An 8303-nucleotide genomic window follows, 5' to 3' on the forward strand; every position below is an offset into this window, starting at 1 on the left:
ATTCATTGAATACTTCCTTGTCAAATTACTCCTTCCAAAGTGTATCATCTCACATTTTTCAGTGTTAAATTCCATCTGCCACTTATCTGCCCATTTGACCATCCTGTCTATATCTTCCTGTAGCCTAAGACACTCAACCTCACTGTTAACCAACTGGCCAATCTATGTGTCATCCGCAAACTTACTAATCTTACCCCCTACATAGTCATATATGTTGTTTATATAAATGACAAATAATAGGGGACCAAGCACAGATCCCTGTGGTATGCCACTGGACACTGGCTTCCAGTCACTAAGGCATCCTTCTGTCATCAACCTCTGCCTCCTTCAACTAAGCCAATTTTGAATCCACCTTATCAAATTACCCTGTATCCCATGTGCATTTGCCTTCTTTATAAGTCCCCCATGTGGGACCTTGTCAAAGACTTTGCTGAAATCCATATAAACTTCACCAACTGCACTACCCTCATCTATACACCTGGTCACCTCCTCAAAAAATTCAATCAAATTTGTTACTACCCCATTCCAAAACTGGAGGAGATCACACCAGCACTGGCAGGGGTGAAAGCTTTCAGCACACTTGATGCCAGGAATAGCTATTGGAATGTGAAGCTTGACAAAGAATATTCGCTGTTGAGAACATTCAACAGACCCTTTGGCTGGTACAAATTCCTGAATCGACCTTTGGCCTTAAAGTGAGCAGGGTGCGTTCCAGCAGAAAATCGATGAGGCAGGCAGAGGATGTAAAGGAGCAGTTGGCATTGCTGATAATATTTAGACCTATAGTATAGATGGAAAGGATTATGACCACCATCTATATAAAGCCATGGAGAGAACCAGGATACCTGAAGTCAAGCTAAATGCAGTCAAATATATTGGGAAGGGGACAGAATGCCAGTTCTTTGGAATGGTGTACACATCTGATTAAGTCAAGCCGAGTCCTGATAATGTCACAGCAATCTCTGAGATGGCAGTCCAAGAGATAAGAAAGCGTTGAGAAGTTTCCTTGGTTTGATGTGGTACACGAGTTATTTCATACCTCACATATCAGAACACACAGCAAACCTATAAGAGCTGGTGAGAGAAGATGTTGAGTGTCAGTGGTTAGAGTCACAAGAAGAGGAGTTTCAACAAACTCAAAGAAGTAGCATGCAAGGAGACAAGCCTGTCATACTACAACAGAGAGAAACCTGACACTCTGCAAGTAAATGCTTCTTTAAAAGATTTGGGAGCAACCCTGGTATAAGAGGGAAAGCCAATAGCATTCACATCCAAAGCTCTAACATTACCTGAGAACAGACATGCCAACATAGAAAGAGAGCTTTTGACAGTTGTGTATGGGGGTGAAGAATTCCATACATACTTCTCTGGGAGGAAGTTCATTGTGCAGAATGATCATCATCCACTCGAGCAGATCCACAAGAAAATCTGTGTAGGGCACCTGCAAGGCTGCAGAGGTCACTCTTGAGGTTTCAGAGTTATGATTTCGCTCTGAAATCTAAATCAGGAAGAAAAATGGTGCTAGCAGATGCCCTCTGTCATCACAGGGGAAACATGAGATAAAAGATCTAGTTATAAAGATCCATCAGCTTGTGAATGTAACACCACCAAAACTGAGTCAAATTAGAGATGAGCCCAGCAAAGATGAAGAGTTACAGGTGCTCTCTCAGCAAGTGATCCAAGGACGATCTGATAAGATACAGCAAACACAGCCAGCAATATGGCAGTACTACCCTATCAGAGATGACATCTCACAACAAGATGGTATTTTGTTAGCTGGATCCAGAATAATCATATCCAAAATGATGTAGAAAGAATTTCTCCAGAAGATAAATGAAGGCCACTTGGAAATGGAGAAGTGTAAACTCAGAGCCATACCAGCTGTGTACTGGATTGGCATTTACAAAGACATCGAAAGAATTGTGTCTATTTTTTGAGACAAAAACAATCCATGTGTTTCTCAGACTTGTTAGAGGTGAGGCAGAAAGGGGCTGGAGAGGGTCTGTCGGTGGTGTGGAAGGGAACCTGAGGTTACCTGTGCTTTCCAGAATAACACATGAATGGATAGACCAGAGGTTAATTAATGAATTAACATGAAATATGTTCATTGCATAGTATGTTGATGTCCCACACCTGACGTTGAGATCAAAATACCAGGGGAATAAGGAGAGCTCAAGTGAGAAACAAGGCAGGGGTCAGCTTATTGTACTAGGGTCAATTAGAGGTCTTTAGGGATAAACGTGAATGTGCTGGCAACAGGGAACCAAATGTGACATTAGCATGTGTGAGAAACCATTTCATGTGCAGAGAACTTTACCCACTGTTAGAGTCAAATTTAATGAGGGTGGCATAGGGTCCGACATCTGCCATCAAAACTAGCAAGGCCCCCGTTGACCTGACCTTCGGGAGTCCTGAAGGAATTAAATCCCTAATTGGCAGGACGATCCATGTCACCGGGGCTCCTGACTCCATGGGGAACAAATAATTGCTGCACTTCCCCAGTCAGGCAGAAATCAAACCCCCAAGAGCTGTTGGCCAATCAGAGGCTGGCAGCTCTCCATTACCAGCAACACTAGGGAGAGTGGTGGCTGTAGTCGATAATACACATGGGCCTTAAATAGGGATCATCGTTAGATCCAACCATCTTCAGCTGCTTCATCAATGATCTTCCCTCGATCACCAGGCAAGAAGTGTGGATGTTCGCTGATGATTGCACAATGTTCAGCACCATTCGCGACTCCGCAGATATTGAAGCAGTCCGTGCCCAAATACAGCAAGACCTGGACAATATCCAGGCTTAGGCTGACAAATGGCAAGTAACATTTATGCCACACAAGTGCCAGGAAATGACCATCTCCAACAAGAGAAAATCTAACCATCGCCCCTTGATGTTCAATGACATTACCATTGCTGAATCCCCCATTATCAACATCCTGTGGGTTATCAATGACCAGACACTGAACTGGACTAACCATACAAATGGTGGCTAGAAGAGCAGGTCAGAAGCTAGGAATCCTGCGACCAGTAACTCATCTCCTGACTCCCCAAAGCCTGTCCACTATATATAAGGCACAAGTCAGGAGTGTGATGGAACACTCTCCACCTGCCTGGATGAGTGCAGCTCCCACAACACTCAAGAAGCTTGACATCATCCAGGACAAAGCAGCCTGCTTGATTGGCACACATCCACAAACATTCACTCCCTCCACCACCAATACACAGTAACAACAGTGTGTAAGATCTACAAGATGCACTGCAGAAACTCACTAAAGCTCCTTATGCAGCATCTTCCAAACCCACGACCACCACCATCTAGGAGGACAAAGGCAGCAGATAGATGGGAACATCACAACCTGGAAGTTCCCCTCCAAGCCACTCACCATCCTGACTTGGAAATATATCACCGTTCCTTCTCTGTCACTGGGTCAAAATTCTGGAACTCCCCTCCTAACAGCACTGTGGGTGTACCCACACCACATGGACTGCAGCAGTTCAAGAAGGCAGCTCACCACAAAGACAATTAAGGATGGGCAATAAAGGCTGGCCTAGCCAGCGAAGCCCACATCCTGTAAATGAACGAAAAAAACCTTAACCCCAGCCTCAGAACTTGCCTCCGGGTAGGGACGTTAAATTCCACCTTTAGTGTGCACTCGGTGAAAATTTACTCTTTCCAGTGAATAGAGTGGTATAGGTTCAGATCAAATCTGTATTTGCTAGACACTTGTTTAGGAGCAACCGTAAACCTGAAGCCTCCTTTGCCCTCAACCTTGATGGGTGCAATGGCATAGAAAACATATCATCAGGATTTGGTCTTGACTAATGTATAGCCCCTCCTTGGACATTATTAATTTCCCTTTAGCGGAAGCTGGGACTGAAGCAAGATTGTCTCCTGAGAGGCTGACCATGGGTTGGCTATATGTGATGATTGCCAAAAAGTAGCCTCCATCGACCCTACTCCAGAGACTTGCACACTTCAGGCGGAATTTTCCATGCCCGTTGGTGTCGGGCATGCTCGGTGGCATAAGTGGACAATATGGTGAGTAGGCCAGAAATCAGTTTCATGAGGTCGTGAAACCAGTTTCCGATTGTCCACTCAGCCCGTCGATGGCAGGTTGCGTTTCTCGCCATTGGGAACTTCATTGTAATAGATCTGCATATCATTATAAGGCCAGCCTGCCGGAATCATCTTCCTACCCCACTGGATCGTATATCACGCCAATATGTTTCACAACAGCATATAAAAGGCATGCACTTGGCAGGCTGCACTTTGAGGGGAACTCGGACGTGAGTGCACAGTAATGTTGTGGAGCTCTCGCCCAGGTCGCCTGTTGGACATCAAGGTTCAGGTGTGCTGGAGGGTGGGGCAAGATCTGCCCTGCAGTTGAGGCATGTTGGAAGGAGGTGGGGGCAAGGGCTGCCCTGCAGTTGAAGGAAGTGCACAAACACATGCAGAGTTTGGAGGAGGGAAGCAGCCACGCATTAGAGAAACCTTGTATAAAGTAACCATATTTCTGCAGCTGAGACAGTTCAAACGCAGCCACATTGATATGATTGAAGTTGGGTCTCTAGCTTTTATGCCCACGCAAGTAACACAGAGGCATGAAAATGCCACCAAATGCTCCAGAGCTTTTCAATCCTTGGGCACAGGCTGCAAACTAATGAGTGTTTTGATGGACTGCAGAACAGTTGGACAACTGTGCACGTTGTACAATTTCCTTGCTAAAGCTGGCCATGGAGCAGTCACTGGTGGAGGTGCTCACAGCCTCTTGCAATGTCATCATCCTGGTTTGGACCAGTCTCCCCCATGGTTCAAGCTAACAGTGCAGCATTGCAGCACGGGTTAGGAGAATGCCTGCGCCTGAGCTGAAAGCACAGCATGTAGTGCAATGGGCAAATCTGCTGCCAATTGGTCAGGTGGAGTGGGGCAGAAGTGGGAGGGTTTCAGGCAGCCATGCAACAGTCTAATCTCTGGCCACCAAGAGGTGGCCAGCACTCTCCGGGATGCATTAGGACGCCTTCAGACTTAACCAAGACAGGTTCTTAGAACGCCCAAGCTAACTCCCTCTTTCATCCTGCAGTACATCAGGAGCATGGAGCCTGGTGAACTAGCTGTGTGCCTCATGGCTTACAGAGAGCCGAGATGATGGAGAAGAGAATGATGGACGCCTCTTGCCGTGCAGCACCCTCTGGAAGAAAGAATGGCTGGAGTTCCCGCGCATATCACCGAAGAGCCACAGTGAGCCGTCGCTGGTTGGCACCTAGCTAGACCCAGGGTCTGTAGGTGCTGCCTGTCATTCCTACAAATGACCGACAACCAGTGCCCCTGAAGACTGTGCATGTCTAGGGAACTGGTTGGGCACATCTACTAGGTACTGCAGGATTTGGTGCCACAGGGATATGGAGGGGATTCACTGCCAGTGGCTGTGAAAGTGATCTTGGTGCTCAATTTCTACATCAGTGGCTCCTTTCCGGGCTCCACTGGTGACGTCTGTGGGAGATCACAAGCCTCCACCCACAAATCACTTGGATGGATAGCCGTGAGGGGTACACCTGCTGATCCTGGTCCCTACGGGTGCACAAGGGCCCCTGGATGACTCCTTGAAGAGAAGGGGTAGCTGGAGAGAAATCGAGTTGCCCTGCAGCCCTCTCGCATACACATTGTTGGAGGCCAACAGTTGGGTCGGTGGTGGAGTTCTGCTGTGCAGCAGTGCAGGAGCGACATCCTGGATCAAGGGATCCATGGCAGCCGCCATCCTACCAGTGTTGACCTCAGTGCCTTGGCATGCCTGCGCTATCACTTCAGACTGAAGGCATTGTGCCTTGCAATCTGAGGAGTGCAGTGGACATCGCTTCCTGATGTTCCTGAACTTGCCTTTGCAGCTCCAGCAACTGTGACATGGCCAAGTCCAGAGGCTCGTCATCTAACTCGGACTCAGCCAAATTTCTGGCCTCCAGCAGTCCGCCGAGGGACCTGCGAAGTCCCTATCGCCACCTGCTGCGGATCAGACAGTGCAATGTGCTCACCAGATTGTGATCCCAAGGCTACTCTAAAGCTTGGTCCCACCGAGGTGTGCGCTGGTGGAGGGTGTGGGTGAGCGCTGTGATGGGACTTCAGAGAGGGTTTCAGCAGATTCCTCTTCTGAACTTCCCTTGGAGCTTGATTGGAGGCCCTAGGTTGTGGATTCTTTTGGCTGTTTGGCAGAGTTACCTGCGAAAGCAAGGGGAGATCATTAGTGCATGTCAGAGGCTTGTGAAACAGGACACATCACTCACAGCATGGTTATCTGATGGATGTTGCGCTGCTGGATCCTCACTTAGTAGAGCACCACTGACCTCACTGTCAGCACAGGACTGGCCCCAGTCATTGCCAGCCCACTGGATGGCTCTGTTGGATGGCACCAGTCTGCGACCTCACCCATTGTTGTGTGCTAGCTTTTCCTGCATGAATAAAGATGGAGAGATTGTAAGCAGGATTCCTGCCAGGTCAGATGATAAGTATGGCATGTGTGGTTGGTGATTGGTCCCACGGATGGGATGAGGACAATGAAGGTGTGTGTGAGAGAGTGAATAGTGATGTTCCTTGAACTGGCAGTGAGTGAGGGCCCTGTGGATGTGTGATGGGTTTGTGAGTGTGTGAGTTGAGAGTGATGAGAAAAGTGACTTACCCTGGTGGAATGAAGGAGATCATTCATCGTCTTGTGGCAGTGGGTGGCTGTCCTCTTTTGCAGGGTGATGGCACTGACCACCGCTGCCACCGCCTCCCAAGCCAGATTGGTGATGTTGCTGCCCGTCCTGTGGTGAGAGCGAGGGTACAGGACATCACGGTGAGCCTCCACTGCGTCCAAAAGGCACTCGAGGGACACGTCATTGAACCTGGGGGCTGTAGTCTTTTTGCCTTTCAGGGCCAACATGTGTTCCGTGCAGCAGTCCTGGGTTGGAGGCACTGAGAGGCATGCATACAGCTGTACTTTAAACATGGCGCCCGGAGTGATGAAGTCGCGAGCTGATAGTGTGGCAGGTGAATGAGAGCCCCTCCGCCAGGGAAACGGTGTGTTTCCCTGGAATGCATAATTAATGTGGAGGGCTTGGGACAATATGGCATGAGAAGCTGTTATTGCAACCGGCAGGTAAAACGTCGTTTTACTCACCCGCTATTGCACTTAGTGAAAATCTGGGTCGATTCCACCCATCATCTACACTGGCACCAGAACAGCACAGAAGGGATGCTGCACTGTCTTTCAGATGTGACGCTAAAACGTGACCCCATCTGCTCTCTCAATTGGATGTGCAAGATCTCATTCAAAAAGAGCAAGGGAGTCCTCACTGGTGCCCTGATCAATATCTATCTCTCCACCCGGTTCTCTGGTCATCGTCATCATATTGCTGTTTGTGGGACCTTACTGCGCTCAAATTGGTTGTCATTGCATTACAACAATGAACACACTGGTAACATACTTTGGCTGAGCAGTGTTCTGTGAAACCTTGATGTAGTGAAAGGCACTATACAAATGAACTAATTTCTCCTTTTAAAAATGCCAAGCTAAGCAAGTTTCTTGGGTCCAACAGAAAGTTCCTGAAGCAGAAAAAAATCAGCTAATTCATTCAGATGAAGTTAGGTAATTAGATCATATTTTATACAGCGCATATTAGTAAGGCTAATAGCAAATCCTTTGGGAAAGTGATGCCTGATTGTCCAATGGGAAGTAAATCAACCAAAAACAAGAACACTGGAAATCCAAAATTAAAAACAGAAATTCCTGGGACTACACATTGGGCTTTCTCATATTTATAGAAAAGACATGGGTGGATGCTTTAGCACACATCTTCATTACAGCCTGTCTACTTTACTTAAAGTATATAGATGGAGTCATTCTTTCTCTAGTACTATTACTGGCTGGCTCATAACCCTAATTTTGATGCACCACAAACTTTTATTTTCTCCAGTGATTAATGTCCAATGCATGAACAATACAGTTAATAACTAAAAAACCAATTTACACCAATAGCTCGTGTTTACATAATGTCATTTATGTCAAAAATGCCTCAGGCGGGATATCAGAAAGGAAGGCATACTGAGCTAAAGAAGGGGAATAGGAGGAGTAAATGAAAGCCAAGTGGTTATCAACTCTTTGAAGTTGGACTATGATTTCCAATGTTTGTTTTTGTAAAGGATTAAGCAGTTGAATGAAATATTTTTATAAAGAATTAAGCACTTGAATGAAATATTTATTATTATAATGATGTAGTTGAAGGAACGTAAATATAATAAATGGGTTTTTATCACTGAGAGTGTTTTTTAAAAA

This window comes from Carcharodon carcharias, chromosome 14 (assembly GCF_017639515.1).
Source record: "Carcharodon carcharias isolate sCarCar2 chromosome 14, sCarCar2.pri, whole genome shotgun sequence".
Lineage (NCBI taxonomy): Eukaryota > Metazoa > Chordata > Chondrichthyes > Lamniformes > Lamnidae > Carcharodon > Carcharodon carcharias.